General features: G+C 48.6%; 1 protein-coding gene across 3 annotated transcripts in view; it reads left to right on the top strand.

Annotated features, from left to right (window-relative positions):
* Nucleotides 1-22,542, top strand: part of LOC141091442 (uncharacterized) — a 185,176-nt gene that overhangs the window by 61,958 nt on the left and 100,676 nt on the right. The gene's annotated exons all lie outside the window — the stretch shown is intronic.

The raw sequence follows: 22,542 nt of genomic DNA, 5'->3' as shown, positions 1-22,542 counted from the left end.
ATTGCTTTTAAAAAAGCAGTTTGCGGAGCAGTGGGTAAACAGCAATGCCAGCGTGTCAGGAAGCCTTAAAAGGCAGCCCAACAACCAACACCACTGATACACCACAATATAGCCTCCCCATGCACTGCACACACAGTGACTTGTGTGTTGTGCAGGCCAAATCGCTAGCAGCAGAAGCAGTTTTTTTGTCTTCTTCCCTGCCTAACGCTCTCCCTACAGAATCAGCAGCAACCTCTCCCTATACTAAGATCGGCAGAAGTAAGATGGCGGTCGGCGTGCACGCCCTTTTATACCCCCTGTGACGCCCACCAAAGCAAGCCAACCACTTGCATGCCCTTCTGAAAGATGGTGGTGACCCGTGCCTATGTCATCACGTTGCCCACATTGTCCGTGGATCCTGATTGGCTGAAAAAGAGCGCAAAACAAACTTTTGAAACGCGACTTTGGCGCGTAAGTCGCCGACCTCGTGGCCGACCTCATCCTAGGGTCGGGTTTCGTTTCATGAAACCCGACTTTGCCAAAAGTCGGCGACTTTTGAATTTTTTCGACCCGTTTCGCTCAACTCTAGCAGAGACGTGTCATGCGTGACCCGTGGGCCGAGGAAGACCTGCTTGATGGCCATTAACAGGTGCCCTGCGGTCCGTATCTCAGAATCACCGCGCTCCCACAAAGGCGTAGCCCATTCCAGAGCCTTGCCCGACAGTAGGGATAAAACAAATGCCACCTTGGCCCGTTCTGTGGGGAATTGCGCAGCCAGCAGCTCCAGATGGATTGAGCACTGGCTGATGAAACCCCTACAGGAGGCGCCATCCCCGGAGAACTTATCGGGTAACGGGAGGCGGGTGACTGTCGGTGCAAAGGTGGACACGGACATACGGCCCATCGCATCAGTTAGAGCCTGTACAGCAGCATCCGTAGCCTGTGCAGCGGCAAGAGCCTTCTCGAGGGTGAGTAACCGGTTCTCAAGCTGCCGTATGCACTGCATAAGTTGCTGCTGATCTGCCATCACTAGCCAGACCCTGGCGCTAGTATTATGTTATGAGTGGCGGAAGGCACTAAATAAAAATATAATTAAAGTGCCTTCGCCACCCGGGGTCCACCGTGCGGAAGCTGGAAAACCGCAGCTAAGTGAAGGCAGACCAATCTGGCGGCAGTGTGCAAGGGTTAAACTGCACCCAATTGCACTAGGCAAGCTCTGTTATAGTCATAGAGGCTGCAAGCAAAAACCAAACACAGTAGCGCTGAGTCTGTTTAAAGTCACAGACTCTCAGCGATGCACACGCGGTATTTATGGTCACAGGAGTAGCCTTAGACAGAAGGACTACTCCGTCTAGACCTACCGTAGAGATAAGTGTGCGTGGCGTCGCAACTGCGAACGCCCGGCTGGACTGCAATAGTAGTGCGGCGATAATTGCGCCGCTGGCAAAACGCCGCTAACACGCTGGCGCAATGCGGACGCTAAGCTGCTGAGATAGATGTGGAGATGCTCATTGTACTGGTGCAGGAGCGGCCAGAAATCTGGGACCAACGTGATGCCCATTATGCGAACCGGGCAAGAAAGGAGGCGTCATGGAGGCGCATATGTCGCCAGATGTTCCATGATTTTGGTGATCGGCCACGTGAGGAGCAGCAGAAACTGAGTAAGTACAAGCCAAAAAATGATTAAAATTACCTCACATCAAAAACTGCATATAGAATCAGCCCCCCCCTTCCTGTGCTTGTACTTTTTTCCTCATGAGGCGGGTAGATTTTGATGTGACCCATGGTTTTACACTGCCATCATTTGGCGCAGGGCACAAGCTCCTCATCCTCCTAGCCAACCAAGTTATTAAGTGTAGTTACTTGATACATGAACTATTGTGACCCTGTGTATCTGGCCTGGATGGGCCAATTAGATATGCCACCCTGGGTAGAAAGCACACCCCAGAAGGCCACATGCCTAGACTACTGGTAGCAAATTAGACCTATCAAATATGTGAAATTGAGAATCTTTCCTGTCACATTGCAGTGGAAGATGTGATGAGACGCTGGCGCAGCATCCGCGATCAGTACAGGCGGGAACGTCAGCAGCGGTCCAGGAGTGGTGATGCGGGCCACCTAAAGCGGAAATACATTTATTATGACCGCCTCTCCTTCCTCGCCCCTATTCTGGATCTGAGACCGTAAGTAAATACCTCACACCACATTACACAGATACTTTACAGGGCCAAAAATATTGATTTATTTTTGGCTCTGTTCTATTTCATAACAGAACTCAGTCCAACCTTACGGAGAGAGGAACTGGCTCAGATACAGAGCCCATCATTGATCCTGTAGGGGATGAGGTGGCTGGCCCATCTTCTCCCCCTACAAGAAGCATGGGTGAAGAATCCTCTCAGGAAAACCCAGTGCCTGCGCCAGAAACCCCACCACCAGGACCACATCCACAACCAGGACCGTCTGCTGCTGCACCATCAGCCATACAGGAGGAGCAGGGCAACATGAGCAGCAGCCCAACTGCCCAGATCCGGGGCTCCCCACAGCCTGCTGGACCATCCCGGCGAGGAAGAAGAAGGCGCCATATCCCTGCCCAAGATACCCGTACCAATGTGGACACAGGGGTCCTCAACTATCTGTCTAGAGTGAATACAGATGATGGTGAGGAGGCATACTCACGTAGCCTGGCCCTTTATCTTCGTGCCCTTTCCCGTGTGGTGAGGCTCCGTATTCGAGGATGTTTTCAGATCCTGCTTGATGCAAGCACACCCCCAATACCCCATATGAGTTATTTGAATATCTGGAGAGGTGGCAGCTTTCCCCCAGAAATCTAATGCGCCTTAGATCACCCACACAGATGCTTGCTCAAGCAGGCTCTGAGGATCCTCAGATACGTGGGCCTACACCTCATCCCCTTCCTCCCCCTACCCAACCTTTCCAACAGCAGCCACATATGTCTGCCTCTGGCCAACCCCACCAATATGGCCACTTTTTCCCACCCAGTGTTGGAGGCTGGTCCCAACCTGGTTGGGGACGACATGGCTATATTGGTGGGTATGAGACACGGGCCTACCAGCCCCAACAAGAGGCCCCTGTTCAGTATCACTCTGGCCAGTACCAAGCCCAAGCCCAGGAGGCAGTACAATACCCACATCATGGGCAACAGTATGCCCCCACACAGGGCGATGGGCAAGTTGGGCAAAGTAGCCAGCACCAAACACAGGCTGGTCTTCCGCCTTCTCCTCCCCCAACATACCAAACTTTATAATCTTTCCATTTTGTTATTCCCTAATGTTATTTTTTGTTATTTTCTATGTTTGAAAATTTTATTGTGACACAATGTTCACATCTGCAAAAAGGCCAAATTGGCCCATTGCCACATTTGTGATATGGCAAGAATATGTTTTGCTTTAAAACAAAACAAAAAAAAAAAAGGCAAAAGTAAACATTTGTCTACTACATTTTACGTCTCTGTCTCAATTCAAAAAAACCGTGTCAGCAAACTAACATACGCTTACCAATGCAATTCAACAGTCATAGAATCAGAAGGGGAAGAAATATATATATTTACACACACATAAACTAAAATATTATAACATAGATACAGCATGCTCTTGCCAAGAAGTTTCCCTCAGGTGACAAAGTAATTTGTGAAAATATCACGCACTTTGAGGCCAGAGAGCGGTCTACGTTGAGGGATGATAGGTGGTCTCACCCTGTGCACATTGTCCGGCCTACGCACAACACCAGCAGAGGAGGAACAATCATGTATCCTGGTGAAGTTATGAAGAACCACACAGGCTTTCACTACTTCATTAACATTTTGCTCACTCAGCTGAATGGCAGACTGGAGTACCCGCCATTTGGCACAAAGAATGCCAAAGGAACACTCCACCAGTCGCCTAGCACGTGACAGGCGCAAGTTAAAAATTCTGCGCCTGTGGTCAAGGTTGCGCTGGGGATATGGCCTCATGACATTGCACGTTAACTGCATACTTCCGCTACAGTGATGACCTACTAATAATCTGGAAAGGCTCAGAGGAGGACTTGCTCACCTTCCACAACAACTTCAACAAGTTCCACCCAACCATCAAGCTCACCCTCAACTTTTCAAAATCCCAAATCCATTTTCTGGACACAACTATATACATCAAAGACAATACCGTACGAACGACTATTTACCATAAACCCACAGGACGTCCGGCATACCTGAGATGGAACAGCTTTCATCCGAGACACACAAAAAAATCAATAATCTACAGTCAAGCTCTAAGGTACATTCGGATCTGTTCAGACAATGAGGATAGAAAACTACAACTACTATCACTCAGAAAAACATTCCTACACCAAGGATATCATCCACTTGTAATTGATGAACAAATCCACAGAGCTACAAGGATCCCAAGAAGCAGCCTCCTGGATTACAAACAGAAGGAGGAAAACATCAGGGTGCCGCTTGTGGTCACGTACAACCCTCACATGAACATTTTAAGGAAAATTGTCTCTGACCTCCAACCCTTATTCCACAGAGACCACAAACTGAAAGCAATATTCCCGGAACTGCCACTGCTGTCCTACAAACAGCCTCCCAACCTAAGGAATATCCTTGTCAGAAGTACCCTCACATCACCTTCAGAGACAGGCACAGTCCCTGTAACAGTAAGAAATGCAAGACCTGCCCCCACATATCACCAACAGATAAAGTCCCCATACCCAACACAAATCAGGACTATAAGATCATGGACTCTTTCTCATGTCAATCCTTCAATGTCGTGTACATGACACAGTGTACAAGGTGCAATGCAGGGACATACATCGGGGAAACTAAGCAAAAACTACAAACAAGGATGAATAGACATACGATAAAGACTGAGCTGGACACACCTGTAGGGATACACTTCTCTAGACCTGGACACAGCTTGGTAGATCTAAAAGTCCTAATATTGAAAGGTCATTTTAATAGTGACAGAGGAAGGAAGATTTGGGAGTTTAAATTTATAAATATGTTCCAATCGCTAACAATAGGACTGAATTTGACACCTGGGTTCATGACTCATTACATGGACACAGTTCACACCTCCACAAGAAGGTCTTCAGATCTCTAATAGAACACTTGGTCCTCATCTACATGTGTAACAAAAACCTTAATTTGATTTCCTTGGCCTGTCTATAGCTAGCATCATCTCATGTCCTGTTGTAATTCCTATTTAAATGTTGCCATCTCTTCTCAGTAATTCACTTGTAATCTAGCCTGATGAAGGGGCCGCCTGAGCCCTGAAAGCTTGCAAATATAATTTCTCTGGTTAGCCAATAAAGGTATCACACCTTGAATACTTTTCTCAATTTTTTTGGGGGGGACATAAGTATTTGCATCTATTTTTCTGGCTAACACGGTACTACAATTTTATTTTGTATTGTACATCGTAACAATAGGATAAGAAGGTAGGAAGTTCGGCAAGTTACTCTGACACATTAAGGGCAGAGTTTAATGCATGCACTTAGGATGAAAAAAAAAGATGCTTAGGTCTGATCTCTAGCTTATCTGGGTGTTGACATATCTCCATTTTAATAAATAAATGTATCCACCATGGAATCAATTTTATCCATTAAGTCTTTATTGGTCTTATTGAACTTGGACTTTAACTAGTTCCAGAAATTACCACCCTGGCAAAACTGGATGTCGTTAAGATATTTTTCTTGAAATGCCAGACTTCTGGTCTTTTTGAGTATGCAGGATCAATTTTCCATGACCTTTGATGGCACCATAAGAGGAAACACTGACCTTGGCCTGGGCCCTTGAGGTTACAGTAAATGCACCATCTGAGGGCAAAAGGATATGTTTGGACAGTTTGCTTCAAGCCACATCCACTTTGCGGGGGAGGGGGGAAAGGGGGAGTCAACCAGTCAAGATTCTGTTCCCTCATCCAGAAACAAGCGGAGCATGAATCTTTTGGACAACATGGAGACTCTGTCTTCAGATTTCCACTGCGTGGTCATAAAGCTGAGAAGTCATCCACTTTGAAGACCCTGGGCACCTTAGAGGTTGAGGCTTGCTCATCCCTCTGGGCGGTTTCAAGGTCCTCCTATCGGGTTACCCAAATAAGTGTGCAAGGTTTTTTTCCCCAAGTCAAAAAGATTAAGCTTTTTAAGTATGGTCTTGGATGAGATCTTCTGTGAAGGCATTATGGGTACTCGGTACCGGGCCGGTGTCAGGGGGATGTGTCACAGCAGCGGTGACCCGGTCCATGGCCCTGGGTGCCCAAATCAATGGCAGTTGTTATTTGTAGTGTAATAGTTCGTGACGCCACCTGTGGTGCTCGGCAAGAGGGATGTTAGGCCGACGCTGCATGCAGATCCTCTGGGGCTGGTGGTGTGTTGCAGCCTAGTTGGTGTAGCTCCCCACAGGTGAAGCTGTAGCCCCAGGGCAGTGTAAGTGGAATAGATGAGAATAGGCGCAGGCAGTGTGAAAACTGGTACCCAGATGTAGCAGTGCTGAGTGTGCTGGAGCAAGAATGAATGGAGGACACCAGGGCTTGTAGTTCCAACGCTTTACTCAGTCAGTGGTGCACACAGGTGCCTGCCTCCATGCTGTGTCCTCCGGGTCAGGGACTCAGTCAACCCCCAGGCAAGATGGAAGGCTCCTCTCCAACACTCCGCCAACATGTACCTTTCTGAACGTCTCCTCTATTGCGCCTTTAAGTGTGAAGATCACCAAGCCCTAAGTTACGCTGGAGTTCCTCCTGACAGATGTTCCTGTGTTCTCTACTCGTATGGCAGACAGCTGTAGCCAGCTTCAGGGACTCCCTTCTCCTGAGTCCCGGCTCTCTATACAGATGCTGTTGTGCCCCAAGTCTTAGATGGGAGTAATGCATTTACAGCCAACTACTCCACCGGTGTCTGCTGCAGAACCATAAGTGTCCATACAACATCGGGGACCGGGCCCGGCCTTGCACTGAGAACCTATAGGCAGGGTTCTTCTTCCAACCCACGTCTCCTCTCTGTTCTCTACTCCTTCGTTCCGTACATGTCTCACTTTCTATGGAAGCTTAGGTTACGGTTCTACGTCTTTCTCCTTTCTCTCCTTTCCCGTGCCAGCTGGCCCAGGTCACTGGGGCAGCTGCAGCACTCCTTCCTCCATCCCTTCTTCCAGGGATACTCACTCCTCCCGGAGTGTCCTACTACTCCGCCAACCTTCTGTCTGACTCAGACTGGCCTCTAATCCTACACTTTACCAATCTTTTATATGCCTTAACTCCACCCACCTCCCAGCACGTCCAGTGTTCCAAGCAGGGAACCACCAAAGGTGCTCTGCTACACTATAAGTACAAAGCCACTTGTGGATGTGCAGAACTACCCTGTGTGTGTGGGGTGCGGGTGTTGGAGCGTGGAAAGGAGTTCCCACCTTACCTGGATGGTGGGGCACCACACCTTAGGAGAAGGTGCAGTACCTCTTTGGCGACTGAGCCTCAGGGGTACCACAATTACATAATGTAGGTTTTGAATAGTTATAGACAAACGTTAAGATAACCTGGTTGTGGAGAAATGCGGGGTCGGCAGGCAACTAAGTCTGCTAGCCGAAACCACATGGACCAGGGTTTGTCCCGCCTAACGCCCGCTCTCCCATTAAACGTGGGCATAACGCTACAGAGACAATGCAGGGTTGGGGTAAAACAGTGTGGCAATACTTTATTGAATCACAACTCCCAATAGCAAACAGAACAGTCCCAGCAATTACCCCCATGATGGTGCACATTACTGGGTCTCACCCTTCCCTTCCGATGATTCGCCGGGATAATGGTAGATGATACGTCAGAGTTCCCTGGGTCGCAATGTAGGTAAAGCAGGTTCGCGGGATGCAGTGACGAGACACGAGACAGATGTAACTTTTGGTGGTGGCTTTTATATATATAGATGCCGATAGGGCTATCCTGAGCAACCAAACAAGATAACAACAATTGTCCTCGCAGGGACCAAACACAAAGAAACATGAATAATGCGAACACGACTAACCTGGCAAAGGCCGGTCACTATAGGGCCGCAAATATGGCTGACTACGGGTCCTTAGTTACTATGTGTCACTTAGCCATTCTGACGTCCCACGACGTGCTGTACGATGGTGCTTTGGCGTCGCAGCCGCTGGGCCCAGCCGCCGAGGATCTGGCGAAGGCTCCGGGCGTTCCTGCGCCCAGGCGAGGCGGGGGCACAACAGGCCCAAGGAGAGTCCTTTGGCGGGGTAGCTCCCCACAGAGGCAGCGGGATACTGCCTGTTAGCGGGAGAATGGACACCGTAGCCCCCAGGCAGGGACGGGCTCCAGTGATGCGGCGTGGCGGCTGGTAGGCCGCTGGCGCAGCCTGGGGCTGTGCTAGGAGTCCCCCGGATGGCGAGGGTCAGGCCCCAACGTGGACTGAAGCGGGGTGGAGGCGGCTGCGGGCGGCAAAGGGCAGGCCGCAGCCGTGAGCTGGAGTGAAGCGGCAACGGCCGCAGGCGGCAGCGGACAGGTCGCAGCCGCGGGCTGAAGTGAAGCCGTGGTCTTTCGTCGGTCGGCTCGGTGCCGTCTCCTCACGGTCCTCAGTGAGTCTCCCTCCCGTCTCTCCTGCCGCTGTCTTTCTCCCTGGTGGCTGCTGGAGGCTCTTGCTCCCTGGCGCCCTTGAGGTCTCCTGCTCCTCCGCTGCCGATCTGCTGACTCACCACAGCTTGCATCCTCCGCCCCTTTTATATTAGCTCCTCCCCCAACCATTCTGGAAGTCTCTGCCATCCGTCCTCTAATTCTGTCCCCCGGAAACAGACCCCCCTTGGAACCTTGGTGACGGTCCCCTTGGTTCCGGCCGGGACACGCGGTGGGGGCCCTTCCTCCTACAGCTATTCCACCTGTGACACACACAGAGAAGAGGTAATGTCAAGCGTGGGGAGATGACCGTCCATAGAGTCCATACAAGGTCCAAAGCCAGTTGACGAAAGAGTCACCACCTGGCTTATCTGACCATCTCCATCATACCAGGCAACCAGCGGGTCCCAAACCTGGCTTTCTCCAAACATATCCATGGTTCAGCAATGGTCACTGGATCAGATCTGTATCCTTCCAACTGGAGCCGAAAACCCCTAGGTTGTTTCATATAGAATCATAGATCCGTGTCCCTCGTGATGGTGCCATGATGAATTGGCTGCAGTCCTGTCTCTCGTCAGTTGAGTGTTTTGCAGAATGTCCAATAGGTAGCTCTCTGTGTGATGAGATCTCTGAGTCTTTTTATACCCAAGGCATGTAAGCTATTTTTAGAATTACCCAATGTCCTTCAGACCACCCTCACATTCTTTCCCTCTCTACATTTGAAGTTAGCAAACTGGTTCCAGAATACAATGCAAAATTAGCATATCAGCACACCTCAATAGTCAATGATAAATACACACTATGTTATATGGTATATCAACTTACAAGTCACTATTACAAACTTATAAAATATGTTAAATGGTACATCATGCTGCAAGTCTGTCCTCCTGACCCACCAGAAGTCAACACTAGAGTTGAGCGACTTTTGGTTTTTTAGGGTCGAGTTTCGTTTCGTGAAACCCGACTTTTCCAAAAGTCGGGTCGAGCAAGATCGTCCGATTATAGGGAAAAGTCGGGGTCATCCCGAAACACGAAACCCAATGTAAGTCAATGGGGAATAAAAGTCGGCAGTGAGAGGAGGACAGGAAACACACCTACAGTGCCCATTTGAATGCCAAAAGCATCAATTCTTCTTACTTAAGCTTGTCAACCTTAATTAACTTCATAATACAAGTTACGCACTGAAAAATGGGGGTTATTTGGCTAAAGTTGTGGGGAGGGGGGGGCTGGCTGCAGGTTTTCATGTGCCCTGGGCGAAAGAGCGCCCCTTTAACACATACCACAACTCATCATGCTCCGATACGGCAGAGAAATAGCGGTATAGTACAATGAAAAATACTTCACTTTTTACATCTCATGACAAGGCCCATCTATTTCTCCATACAGAATCATTGGTCCCATATAATGTTTGAAACAGTATATGATGAGCTCCACATAATGCTACAGTATATGTTGGTCCCCATGGATGAAGCTCCACTGTCTTATGGGCCCAAATAATGCTCCAATCATAATGGGCCCCATTTCTAATGCTCTAGTGTATAATGGGCCCTGTAAATGCTGCTCCAGTGTCTGATGTCCACCTTTGGAATGTTCCAGTGTATGGTGGGCCCCATCTATCATTCTCCAGAGTATAGTGCTCCCCAAAAATTGCTGTCCCAACATTGAAAACAATCAAATAAGTCTCCTCGCTAGGGAATCCCTGTACTAGTCTGGACTCCTCGTCGTCCCCATCTTCCATCTCACTGCACAGTATTTCAACCTTGCAAGTGCTGTGATCCTGAGCAAGCAGGGGGGGCCCACTCGTTGGCGACGGCACTGGCACAGGGCCTCTGATAGTACGGTGGTGTGTCTGATGGCGGGTGGGCCGAACCTGCACTTTCATCTTCAGCTTCCTCTTTGTCACCGTGTAAGATGGAACTGTATATGGGAAGGGTAACCTGAGTTTCATCAGGGTCAGATTCAGGCCGTGTAGCGTGCGAGGGGAATGTAGTGGTCTGGGTCATTGTATCAGCAGATTCATCGAGCAGTGGCTGGGCATCAGTGCACTTGTGTCGCCCCCAGGAGTACGGTCGCCACAGTGGCATTACCTTCTTCCTAGGGAGTGTGATGTCATGCTTGGGAGCAACGAAGGATCTCTCTAGCAGGTTAACTGATTGGGCGGCGTTATTCCCACGAGTCATGACCCTCCAAACAGCGTTCATGAAGGCAAAGTGTTTGTTTTACGTGGGCAGTATGGTTGCAAAGCTGAACCTTAAAGGAATGTCCAGAAGGGCACCACCAGGATTGGAGCCTACGGTTAAATTCGACTCCACCTGGGAAACCTCAACCATGCCAGCTACAGAACAGATGCACACATTGCAAGCTTAATTCCGTTAACGAACGAGACTCTGTCATGCCCCGCGGTCCGAGTCCGGCTTACTAGAGGGACACGTGAGGCTCTGGCACATGAGATTGGCCAATAACTGGTGTGTCATGCCCTTACATGTCCGTGGCTGCATGTGCGCTACACTGAAAAGGCCAGCGTTTGTCGCTTACAGGTGCAGATAACCCGCTGAACAACGTTAGTGATGGGGATCACTGATTACAATTATTACCCGCGAACAATGATTTCCCAGTAAGTGCAGGTCAACCGCAGTTCCGGAATTAGGCCTAACCGTCATTCCTGAAAAAATGAAAAACTTACGTGTGCAAACCACAGGTGCTGTAGCTTGCTTAACAGCTCGCCAGCCGTTCTCACGCCCAGTATGGATTACACGTGATTGCACAAAGGTGAGAAAGGGTACTGTATCCCCAGATAACATGTATGGATAGCGTACACATTCAAAATATATGTCTATACATCAGGAGGCAGGCTCAGACGGTGTTAGGCCCAGTATGGATTGCACGTGATTGCACAAAGGTTAGAAAGGGTACCGTATCCCCAGATAACATGTATGGATAGCGTACACATTCAAAATATATGTCTCAGGAGGCAGGCTCAGACGGTGTTAGGCCCAGTATGGATTGCACGTGATTGCACAAAGGTTAGAAAGGGTACCGTATCCCTGGATTACATGTATGGATAGCGTACACATTCAAAATATATGTCTCAGGAGGCAGGCTCAGACGGTGTTAGGCCCAGTATGGATCGCACGTGATTGCACAAAGGTTAGAAAGGGTACCGTATCCCTGGATAACATGTATGGATAGCGTACACATTCAAAATATATGTCTCAGGAGGCAGGCTCAGACGGTGTTAGGCCCAGTATGGCTTACACGTGATTGCACAAAGGTTAGAAAGGGTACCGTATCCCCGGATAACATGTATGGATAGCGTACACATTCAAAATATATGTCTCAGGAGGCAGGCTCAGACGGTGTTAGGCCCAGTATGGATCGCACGTGATTGCACAAAAGGTAGAAAGGGTACCGTGTCCCTGGATAACATGTATGGATAGCGTACACATTCAAAATATATGTCTATACATCAGGAGACAGGCTCAGACGGTGTCAGGCACAGTATGGATTGCACGTGATTGCACAAAGGTTAGAAAGGGTACCGTATCCCTGGATAACATGTATGGATAGCGTACACATTCAAAATATATGTCTCAGGAGGCAAGCACAGACGGTGTTAGGCCCAGTATGGATTGCACGTGATTGCACAAACGTTAGAAAGGGTACCGTATCCCCAGATAACATGTATGGATAGCGTACACATTCAAAATATATGTCTCAGGAGGCAGGCTCAGACGGTGTTAGGCCCAGTATGGATTGCACGTGATTGCACAAAGGTTAGAAAGGGTACCGTATCCCTGGATAACATGTATGGATAGCGTACACATTCAAAATATATGTCTCAGGAGGCAGGCTCAGACGGTGTTAGGCCCAGTATGGATTGCACGTGATTGCACAAAGGTTAGAAAGGGTACCGTATCCCCGGATAACAAGTATGGATAGCGTACACATTCAAAATATATGTCTCAGGAGGCAGGCTCAGACGGTGTTAGGCCCAGTATGGATTGCACGTGATTGCACAAAGGTTAGAAAGGGTACCGTATCCCCGGATAACAAGTATGGATAGCGTACACATTCAAAATATATGTCTCAGGAGGCAGGCTCAGACGGTGTTAGGCCCAGTATGGATTGCACGTGATTGCACAAAGGTTAGAAAGGGTACCGTATCCCCAGATAACATGTATGGATAGCGTACACATTCAAAATATATGTCTCAGGAGGCAGGCTCAGACGGTGTAAGGCCCAGTATGGATTGCACGTGATTGCACAAAGGTTAGAAAGGGTACCGTATCCCCAGATAACATGTATGGATAGCGTACACATTCAAAATATATGTCTCAGGAGGCAGGCTCAGACGGTGTTAGGCCCAGTATGGATTGCACGTGATTGCACAAAGGTTAGAAAGGGTACCGTATCCCTGGATAACATGTATGGATAGCGTACACATTCAAAATATATGTCTCAGGAGGCAGGCTCAGACGGTGTTAGGCCCAGTATGGATTGCACGTGATTGCACAAAGGTTAGAAAGGGTACCGTATCCCCGGATAACATGTATGGATAGCGTACACATTCAAAATATATGTCTCAGGAGGCAGGCTCAGATGGTGTTAGGCCCAGTATGGATCGCACGTGATTGCACAAAGGTTAGAAAGGGTACCATATCCCCAGATAACATGTATGGATAGCGTACACATTCAAAATATATGTCTCAGGAGGCAGGCTCAGACGGTGTTAGGCCCAGTATGGATTGCACGTGATTGCACAAAGGTTAGAAAGGGTACCGTATCCCCAGATAACATGTATGGATAGCGTACACATTCAAAATATATGTCTCAGTAGGCAGGCTCAGACGGTGTTAGGCCCAGTATGGATTGCACGTGATTGCACAAAGGTTAGAAAGGGTACCATATCCCTGGATAACATGTATGGATAGCGTACACATTCAAAATATATGTCTCAGGAGGCAGGCTCAGACGGTGTTAGGCCCAGTATGGATTGCACGTGATTGCACAAAGGTTAGAAAGGGTACCGTATCCCCGGATAACATGTATGGATAGCGTACACATTCAAAATATATGTCTCAGGAGGCAGGCTCAGACGGTGTTAGGCCCAGTATGGATCGCACATGATTGCACAAAGGTTAGAAAGGGTACCGTATCCCCAGATAACATGTATGGATAGCGTACACATTCAAAATATATGTCTATACATCAGGAGGCAGGCTCAGACGGTGTTAGGCCCAGTATGGCTTGCACGTGATTGCACAAAGGTTAGAAAGGGTACCGTTTCCCCGGATAACATGTATGGATAGCGTACACATTCAAAATATATGTCTCAGGAGGCAGGCTCAGACGGTGTTAGGCCCAGTATGGATTGCACGTGATTGCACAAAGGTGAGAAAGGGTACCGTATCCCTGGATAACAAGTATGGATAGCGTACACATTCAAAATATATGTCTATACATCAGGAGGCAGGCTCAGACGGTGTTAGGCCCAGTATGGATTGCACGTGATTGCACAAAGGTTAGAAAGGGTACCGTATCCCCAGATAACATGTATGGATAGCGTACACATTCAAAATATATGTCTCAGGAGGCAGGCTCAGACGGTGTTAGGCCCAGTATGGATTGCATGTGATTGCACAAAGGTTAGAAAGGGTACCGTATCCCCAGATAACATGTATGGATAGCGTACACATTCAAAATATATGTCTATACATCAGGAGGCAGGCTCAGACGGTGTCAGGCCCAGTATGGATTGCACGTGATTGCACAAAGGTTAGAAAGGGTACCGTATCCCCAGATAACATGTATGGATAGCGTACACATTCAAAATATATGTCTATACAGCATGAGGCAGGCTCAGACGGTGTTAGGCCCAGTATGGATTGCACGTGATTGCACAAAGGTTAGAAAGGGTACCGTATCCCTGGATAACATGTATGGATAGCGTACACATTCAAAATATATGTCTCAGGAGGCAGGCTCAGACGGTGTTAGGCCCAGTATGGATTGCACGTGATTGCACAAAGGTTAGAAAGGGTACCGTATCCCCGGATAACATGTATGGATAGCGTACACATTCAAAATATATGTCTCAGGAGGCAGGCTCAGACGGTGTTAGGCCCAGTATGGCTTGCACGTGATTGCACAAAGGTTAGAAAGGGTACCGTTTCCCCGGATAACATGTATGGATAGCGTACACATTCAAAATATATGTCTCAGGAGGCAGGCTCAGACGGTGTTAGGCCCAGTATGGATTGCACGTGATTGCACAAAGGTGAGAAAGGGTACCGTATCCCTGGATAACAAGTATGGATAGCGTACACATTCAAAATATATGTCTATACATCAGGAGGCAGGCTCAGACGGTGTTAGGCCCAGTATGGATTGCACGTGATTGCACAAAGGTTAGAAAGGGTACCGTATCCCCAGATAACATGTATGGATAGCGTACACATTCAAAATATATGTCTCAGGAGGCAGGCTCAGACGGTGTTAGGCCCAGTATGGATTGCATGTGATTGCACAAAGGTTAGAAAGGGTACCGTATCCCCAGATAACATGTATGGATAGCGTACACATTCAAAATATATGTCTATACATCAGGAGGCAGGCTCAGACGGTGTCAGGCCCAGTATGGATTGCACGTGATTGCACAAAGGTTAGAAAGGGTACCGTATCCCCAGATAACATGTATGGATAGCGTACACATTCAAAATATATGTCTATACAGCATGAGGCAGGCTCAGACGGTGTTAGGCCCAGTATGGATTGCACGTGATTGCACAAAGGTTAGAAAGGGTACCGTATCCCTGGATAACATGTATGGATAGCGTACACATTCAAAATATATGTCTCAGGAGGTAGGCTCAGACGGTGTTAGGCCCAGTATGGATTGCACGTGATTGCACAAAGGTTAGAAAGGGTACCGTATCCCCGGATAACATGTATGGATAGCGTACACATTCAAAATATATGTCTCAGGAGGCAGGCTCAGACGGTGTTAGGCCCAGTATGGATCGCACGTGATTGCACAAAGGTTAGAAAGGGTACCGTATCCCCAGATAACATGTATGGATAGCGTACACATTCAAAATATATGTCTATACATCAGGAGGCAGGCTCAGACGGTGTTAGGCCCAGTATGGCTTGCACGTGATTGCACAAAGGTTAGAAAGGGTACCGTTTCCCCGGATAACATGTATGGATAGCGTACACATTCAAAATATATGTCTCAGGAGGCAGGCTCAGACGGTGTTAGGCCCAGTATGGATTGCACGTGATTGCACAAAGGTTAGAAAGGGTACCGTATCCCTGGATAACAAGTATGGATAGCGTACACATTCAAAATATATGTCTATACATCAGGAGGCAGGCTCAGATGGTGTTAGGCCCAGTATGGATTGCACGTGATTGCACAAAGGTTAGAAAGGGTACCGTATCCCCAGATAACATGTATGGATAGCGTACACATTCAAAATATATGTCTCAGGAGGCAGGCTCAGACGGTGTTAGGCCCAGTATGGATTGCATGTGATTGCACAAAGGTTAGAAAGGGTACCGTATCCCCAGATAACATGTATGGATAGCGTACACATTCAAAATATATGTCTATACATCAGGAGGCAGGCTCAGACGGTGTCAGGCCCAGTATGGATTGCACGTGATTGCACAAAGGTTAGAAAGGGTACCGTATCCCCGGATAACATGTATGGATAGCGTACACATTCAAAATATATGTCTCAGGAGGCAGGCTCAGATGGTGTTAGGCCCAGTATGGATTGCACGTGATTGCACAAAGGTTAGAAAGGGTACCGTATCCCCAGATAACATGTATGGATAGCGTACACATTCAAAATATATGTCTATACATCAGGAGGCAGGCTCAGACGGTGTCAGGCCCAGTATGGATTGCACGTGATTGCACAAAGGTAAGAAAGGGTACCGTATCCCCGGATAACATGTATGGATAGCGTACACATTCAAAATATATGTCTCAGGAGGCAGGCTCAGACGGTGTTAGGCCCAGTATGGATTGCACGTGATTGCACAAAGGTTAGAAAGGGTACCGTTTCCCCGGATAACATGTATGGATAGCGTACACATTCAAAATATATGTCTATACATCAGGAGGCAGGCTCAGACGGTATCAGGCCCAGTATGGATTGCACGTGATTGCACAAAGGTTAGAAAGGGTACCGTATCCCCGGATAACATGTATGGATAGCGTACACATTCAAAATATATGTCTCAGGAGGCAGGCTCAGACGGTGTTAGGCCCAGTATGGATCGCACGTGATTGCACAAAGGTTAGAAAGGGTACCGTATCCCCAGATAACATGTATGATAGCGTACACATTCAAAATATATGTCTATACATCAGGAGGCAGGCTCAGACGGTGTTAGGCCCAGTATGGCTTGCACGTGATTGCACAAAGGTTAGAAAGGGTACCGTTTCCCCGGATAACATGTATGGATAGCGTACACATTCAAAATATATGTCTCAGGAGGCAGGCTCAGACGGTGTTAGGCCCAGTATGGATTGCACGTGATTGCACAAAGGTTAGAAAGGGTACCGTATCCCTGGATAACAAGTATGGATAGCGTACACATTCAAAATATATGTCTATACATCAGGAGGCAGGCTCAGATGGTGTTAGGCCCAGTATGGATTGCACGTGATTGCACAAAGGTTAGAAAGGGTACCGTATCCCCAGATAACATGTATGGATAGCGTACACATTCAAAATATATGTCTCAGGAGGCAGGCTCAGACGGTGTTAGGCCCAGTATGGATTGCATGTGATTGCACAAAGGTTAGAAAGGGTACCGTATCCCCAGATAACATGTATGGATAGCGTACACATTCAAAATATATGTCTATACATCAGGAGGCAGGCTCAGACGGTGTCAGGCCCAGTATGGATTGCACGTGATTGCACAAAGGTTAGAAAGGGTACCGTATCCCCGGATAACATGTATGGATAGCGTACACATTCAAAATATATGTCTCAGGAGGCAGGCTCAGATGGTGTTAGGCCCAGTATGGATTGCACGTGATTGCACAAAGGTTAGAAAGGGTACCGTATCCCCAGATAACATGTATGGATAGCGTACACATTCAAAATATATGTCTATACATCAGGAGGCAGGCTCAGACGGTGTCAGGCCCAGTATGGATTGCACGTGATTGCACAAAGGTAAGAAAGGGTACCGTATCCCCGGATAACATGTATGGATAGCGTACACATTCAAAATATATGTCTCAGGAGGCAGGCTCAGACGGTGTTAGGCCCAGTATGGATTGCACGTGATTGCACAAAGGTTAGAAAGGGTACCGTTTCCCCGGATAACATGTATGGATAGCGTACACATTCAAAATATATGTCTATACATCAGGAGGCAGGCTCAGACGGTATCAGGCCCAGTATGGATTGCACGTGATTGCACAAAGGTTAGAAAGGGTACCGTATCCCCGGATAACATGTATGGATAGCGTACACATTCAAAATATATGTCTATACATCAGGAGGCAGGCTCAGACGGTGTCAGGCACAGTATGGATTTGACGGCCCAGATTACACAGCGGAAGAGCAGGGAGAGGTAAAGATTGCAAATGCTGGGGCCCTGCCCAAGCAAGGGGGGCCCACTCGTGGGCGTCGGTACTGGCACTGGGCCCCTCATAGTACAGCGGTGTGTCTGACGGCGGGTGTGCACCACCACCGTCAGAGACACTTGATTGCACTATGAGGGACCCTGTGCCAGTGCCCACTCCCAAGAGTCGGCCTACCCACCTGTCCAGGGCAACGGCACTCGCACGGTGTCGTGCGCTAGGTGGTGACCCCGGCCCTGGGGGGGAGGCAGCACAGTTAGGGAGTTTTAGAAAGTGGTATATGTTGATGTTGGACATTCAGCTGATGCAAAAGGCGAAATAGGTGAAGTACCAGGAAGAGGTGGACCAAAGCAAGCCATTTTTCTGTCACCCTATGTGTCATCAGGGGAAGGTGGGACAAAATCCTTGGAAACCCATGCATGGTTCATTTTAACGAAGGTTAGATCATCCACATTTTGGGTTGACAGACGGGTCCTTTTTTCTGTCAGGATTGATCCAGCTGCACTGAAGACTCTTTCCGATAGCACACTTGCAGCTGGGCAAGCGAGCTCCTGTAAGGCATATTGGGCCAATTCAGGCCAGGTGTCCAGTTTAGCGGCCCAATAGTCAAAGGGGAATGACCTGTGTGGGAGAACATCGATATGGGAGGAAAAGTAGTTTGTAACCATAGTTGACAACTGCTGTCTCCTGTCACTTTCCATCGATGCAGTATTACCAGTTGTGTGAGCGGTATTTGAAAAATCAGTCCACAACATTGTCATGAAACCCCTGTCTCCAACGCCACTTCTGCTGTGTGCACCACAAACACCTCTGCAAAGCTGCCCCCGGCCCGTACGGCTCGTGTGAGAACCATCACCGCTGCTGTGTGCTGGGAATGCCTCAAGCAACCGATTTACCAGAGTTGCTTGTTTATTAGCCAATATTAGGTCAAGGTTCTCCTGTGGCATGATGTTTTGTAATTTGCCTTTATAGCGTGGATCCAGGATGCTGGCCAACCAGTAGTCGTCATCGTTCATCATTTTGGCAATGCGGGGGTCCCTTTTTAGGATCTGCAAGGCATAATCTGACATGTGGGCCAATGTTCCCGGTGTCAATGATGCACTGCGAGTGCTGGGTGGAGGAGCACTTTCTGGCAAATCCACATCCCTCCAGTCACGCACAAACCCTTTACCAGACCTTGCCACGCCAACATTTTCACTTGCCCCACGAGATGCATCCTCCTCCCCTAAGTAATCATCCCCATCATCATCCTCCTCCTCCTCTTCTTCCTCCACCTCGTTCAGGAGAGGTCCCTGAGCAGACAATGGCTGAATGTCATCAAGGATTCCCTCCTCGTCTTCCTCCTCATCAACATTGGCTGCAGACGCCTGCTCCTTAAGGTGCGTCAAAGTTTGCATGAGCAGACGCATAAGTGGGATGCTCATGCTTAGGATGGCGTCGTCTGCGCTTACCAGCCGTGTGCATTCCTCAAAACACTGTACGACTTTACAGAGGTCTTTCAGCTTCGACCACTGCACACCTGTCAACTCCATGTCTGTTCTCAAAGTGCCTGGCCGTGTATCCTCCCACAAATGCATTATGGCCTGCCTCTGCTCGCACAGCCGCTCCACCATGTGCAGGGTGGAGTTCCACCTTGTTGCAATGTCGATAATGAGGCGGTGGTTGGGAAGGTGGAGCAATCGCTGCAGCTTCTGCATACAAACGGAGTGTACAGGCGACCGGCGGATGTGCGCGCAGTCTTCGCACCTTCTGGAGCAGGGCTGTTAACTCCGGATAATTTTTGAGGAAGCACTGCACCACCAGGTTCAAGGTGTGAGCCAAGCAAGGTATGTGGCTGAGTTTTGAAAGGGCTATGGCTGCCACAAAATTACGGCCGTTATCACTAACTACCTTGCCTGCCTCAAGATGTACACTGCCCAGTCATGACTCAGTTTGTCGCTTCAAGTACTCGGCCAGTACCTCGGCGGTGTGTCTGTCGCCCAAACACATCATCTGCAACACAGCCTGCTGACGCTTTCCACTAGCTGCTCGATAGGGGGACACATCGTGTGCAACAGTGGCAGCTGCAGATGGAGTGCTCGTACGACTGCGCTCTGTGGACGAGCTTTTGCTTCTGGAGGAGGAGGAGGAGGGTCGAACGCCTACAGCCAACTGTTTCCTATACCGTGGGCTAGGCAGCACTGTCCCACCACCGCTGTCCCCTGTGGACCCTGCAACCACCACATTAACCCAGTGCGCAGTGATGGACACGTAACGGCCCTGGCCATGCCGACTGGACCATGCATCAGTTGTGAGGTGCACCTTTCCGCTCACTGACTGCTTGAGTGCATGGACAATGCGGTCTTTCACATGATGGTGGAGGGCTGGGATGGCTTTGCGAGAGAAGAAGTGGCGACTGGGTAGGTCATAGCGTGGTACTGCATAGGCCATGAGTTCGCGGAAAGCTGTGCTTTCCACCAACCGAAAGGGCATCATCTCAAACGAGATTAGTTTGGCAATGTGGGCGTTCAAACCCAGTGTACGCGGATGAGAGACTGAGTACTTTCTTGACCTACTCATAGTGTCTGGGAGGGTGAGCTGGACTTGAGAGCTGCATATGGTGGAAGTAGCGGTGGACAGGGCGGACTGAGAGAGGGTTGATGATGGTGATGGAGTTGGTGTTCTTTCTGATGGCCTAGAATCAGTCTTTCGTTGATATAACAGTGGGATTCCCTGACTGCTGTGGCCTTGCAACGACACCTCAACATTTGCTGCTGTGCTAACCGGTGGGCTTACAGTGGGGGAAACAATGTAGCGTTGCTGACTACCTTCGTTGTGATCAGTTGCACATGTGGCACTTGAGGTTTGGTGTTGTGTCCACGCTTGCAAGTGCATGCTGGTTAAATGTCTAAGCATGCAACTGGTATTCAAATTTTTCAGATTTTTCCCTCGGCTAAAGGTCTTTGCGCACTTCTTACAGATAACCTTGGCCTGATCATGAGGATTTTGTTCAAAAAAGTGCCACACTGCACTCTTCCTACTTTGGCAGATATTTTGCGGCCTAGCACGCTGTGATCTTTTGACCCTCTGGACAAGCTGTCCAGCAACTCTTTTGATGTTTGGAACCTATCTTTGGAGTGCTACGGGCCTGCCAGATAACAGCTGTTGCGATGTCGATGTCTGCTGTGGATGCTCCTCATCTGAGCTATTGGAAGCAGCACCCTCTTCCCCCAATGGATGCCAATCTGGGTCAACAACTGGGTCATCCATCACCTCCTCTTCTATGTCATGTGCACCTTCCTCTGTGTCACCGTGTATGGTGGTATAGTGTGCGGGAAGGGGCACCTGAGTCTCATCAGGGTCAGAATCTGGCTCTGTACACTGCGAGGACAATGTAGTGCTCTGAGTGAATGTACCAGCAGAATCATCCATCAGCGGCTGTGCATCAGTGCACTCCATGTCAGATTCATCTTGGCCTGGGTAATTCACCATTTGACTTGATAATCCAGGCATGGTATGTGAAAACAGCTCCATGGAGTAATCAGTATTATGGCCTGCGTCATCCTTCAATCTTGGTTGGGGTGAAGGACACAAGGAAAGGTGTGGTTCATGAACATGAGCCTCCAATGACGACTCAGTGCTTTTACTTTTTACAACTGAAGAAGAGGAGGCGATAGAGCTGGAGGCTGAGTCAGCAATGTAAGACAAAACTTTTTCCTGATGCTCTGGCTTTAAAAGCGGTTTGCCAACTCCTAGAAAACTAAGCGTTCGAGGCCTTATGTAGCCAGACGATGACGCAGGCTCAACACCTCCTGCATTCGGTCCTATTTTGCTCTTGCCACTACCATCAGATCCACCACCAACACCATCATTACCAGCTGCCAACCCCCGCCCAATTCCACGGCCTCTTCCACCAGCCTTCCTCATTTTTGGTAGAAATGTAGACAAAATCCAACAAACTATATAGTAATGTAAAACAAGGTACAAGGTGTCTATAGGACAGGGGAGATTTTGAATCTCTGCAGACACTTGTGGACACTGGACACTTTTGGATTGTGTGAGGCCCACTGATATCTGACCGCTATGTCACAGGCTCGATGGCACAGCTGTGACCAAAGTGACTAGAGGATAAGGGAGATTTTGAATCTCTGCACACACTTTTGGACACTGGACACTTTTGGATTGTGTGAGGCCCAATGAATATCTGAGCGCTATGTGACAGGCTCGATGGCACAGCTGTGACCAAAGTGACTAGAGGATAAGGGAGATTTTGAATCTCTGCACACACTTTTGGACACTGGACACTTTTGGATTGTGTGAGGCCCAATGAATATCTGAGCGCTATGTGAAAGGCTCGATGGCACAGCT

This window comes from Dendrobates tinctorius, unplaced genomic scaffold (genome assembly GCF_039654945.1).
Source record: "Dendrobates tinctorius isolate UK_male_01 unplaced genomic scaffold, ASM3965494v1 ptg000054l, whole genome shotgun sequence".
In the NCBI taxonomy this organism is placed as follows: domain Eukaryota; kingdom Metazoa; phylum Chordata; class Amphibia; order Anura; family Dendrobatidae; genus Dendrobates; species Dendrobates tinctorius.
This window is presented reverse-complemented; position numbering and strand designations above follow the sequence as displayed.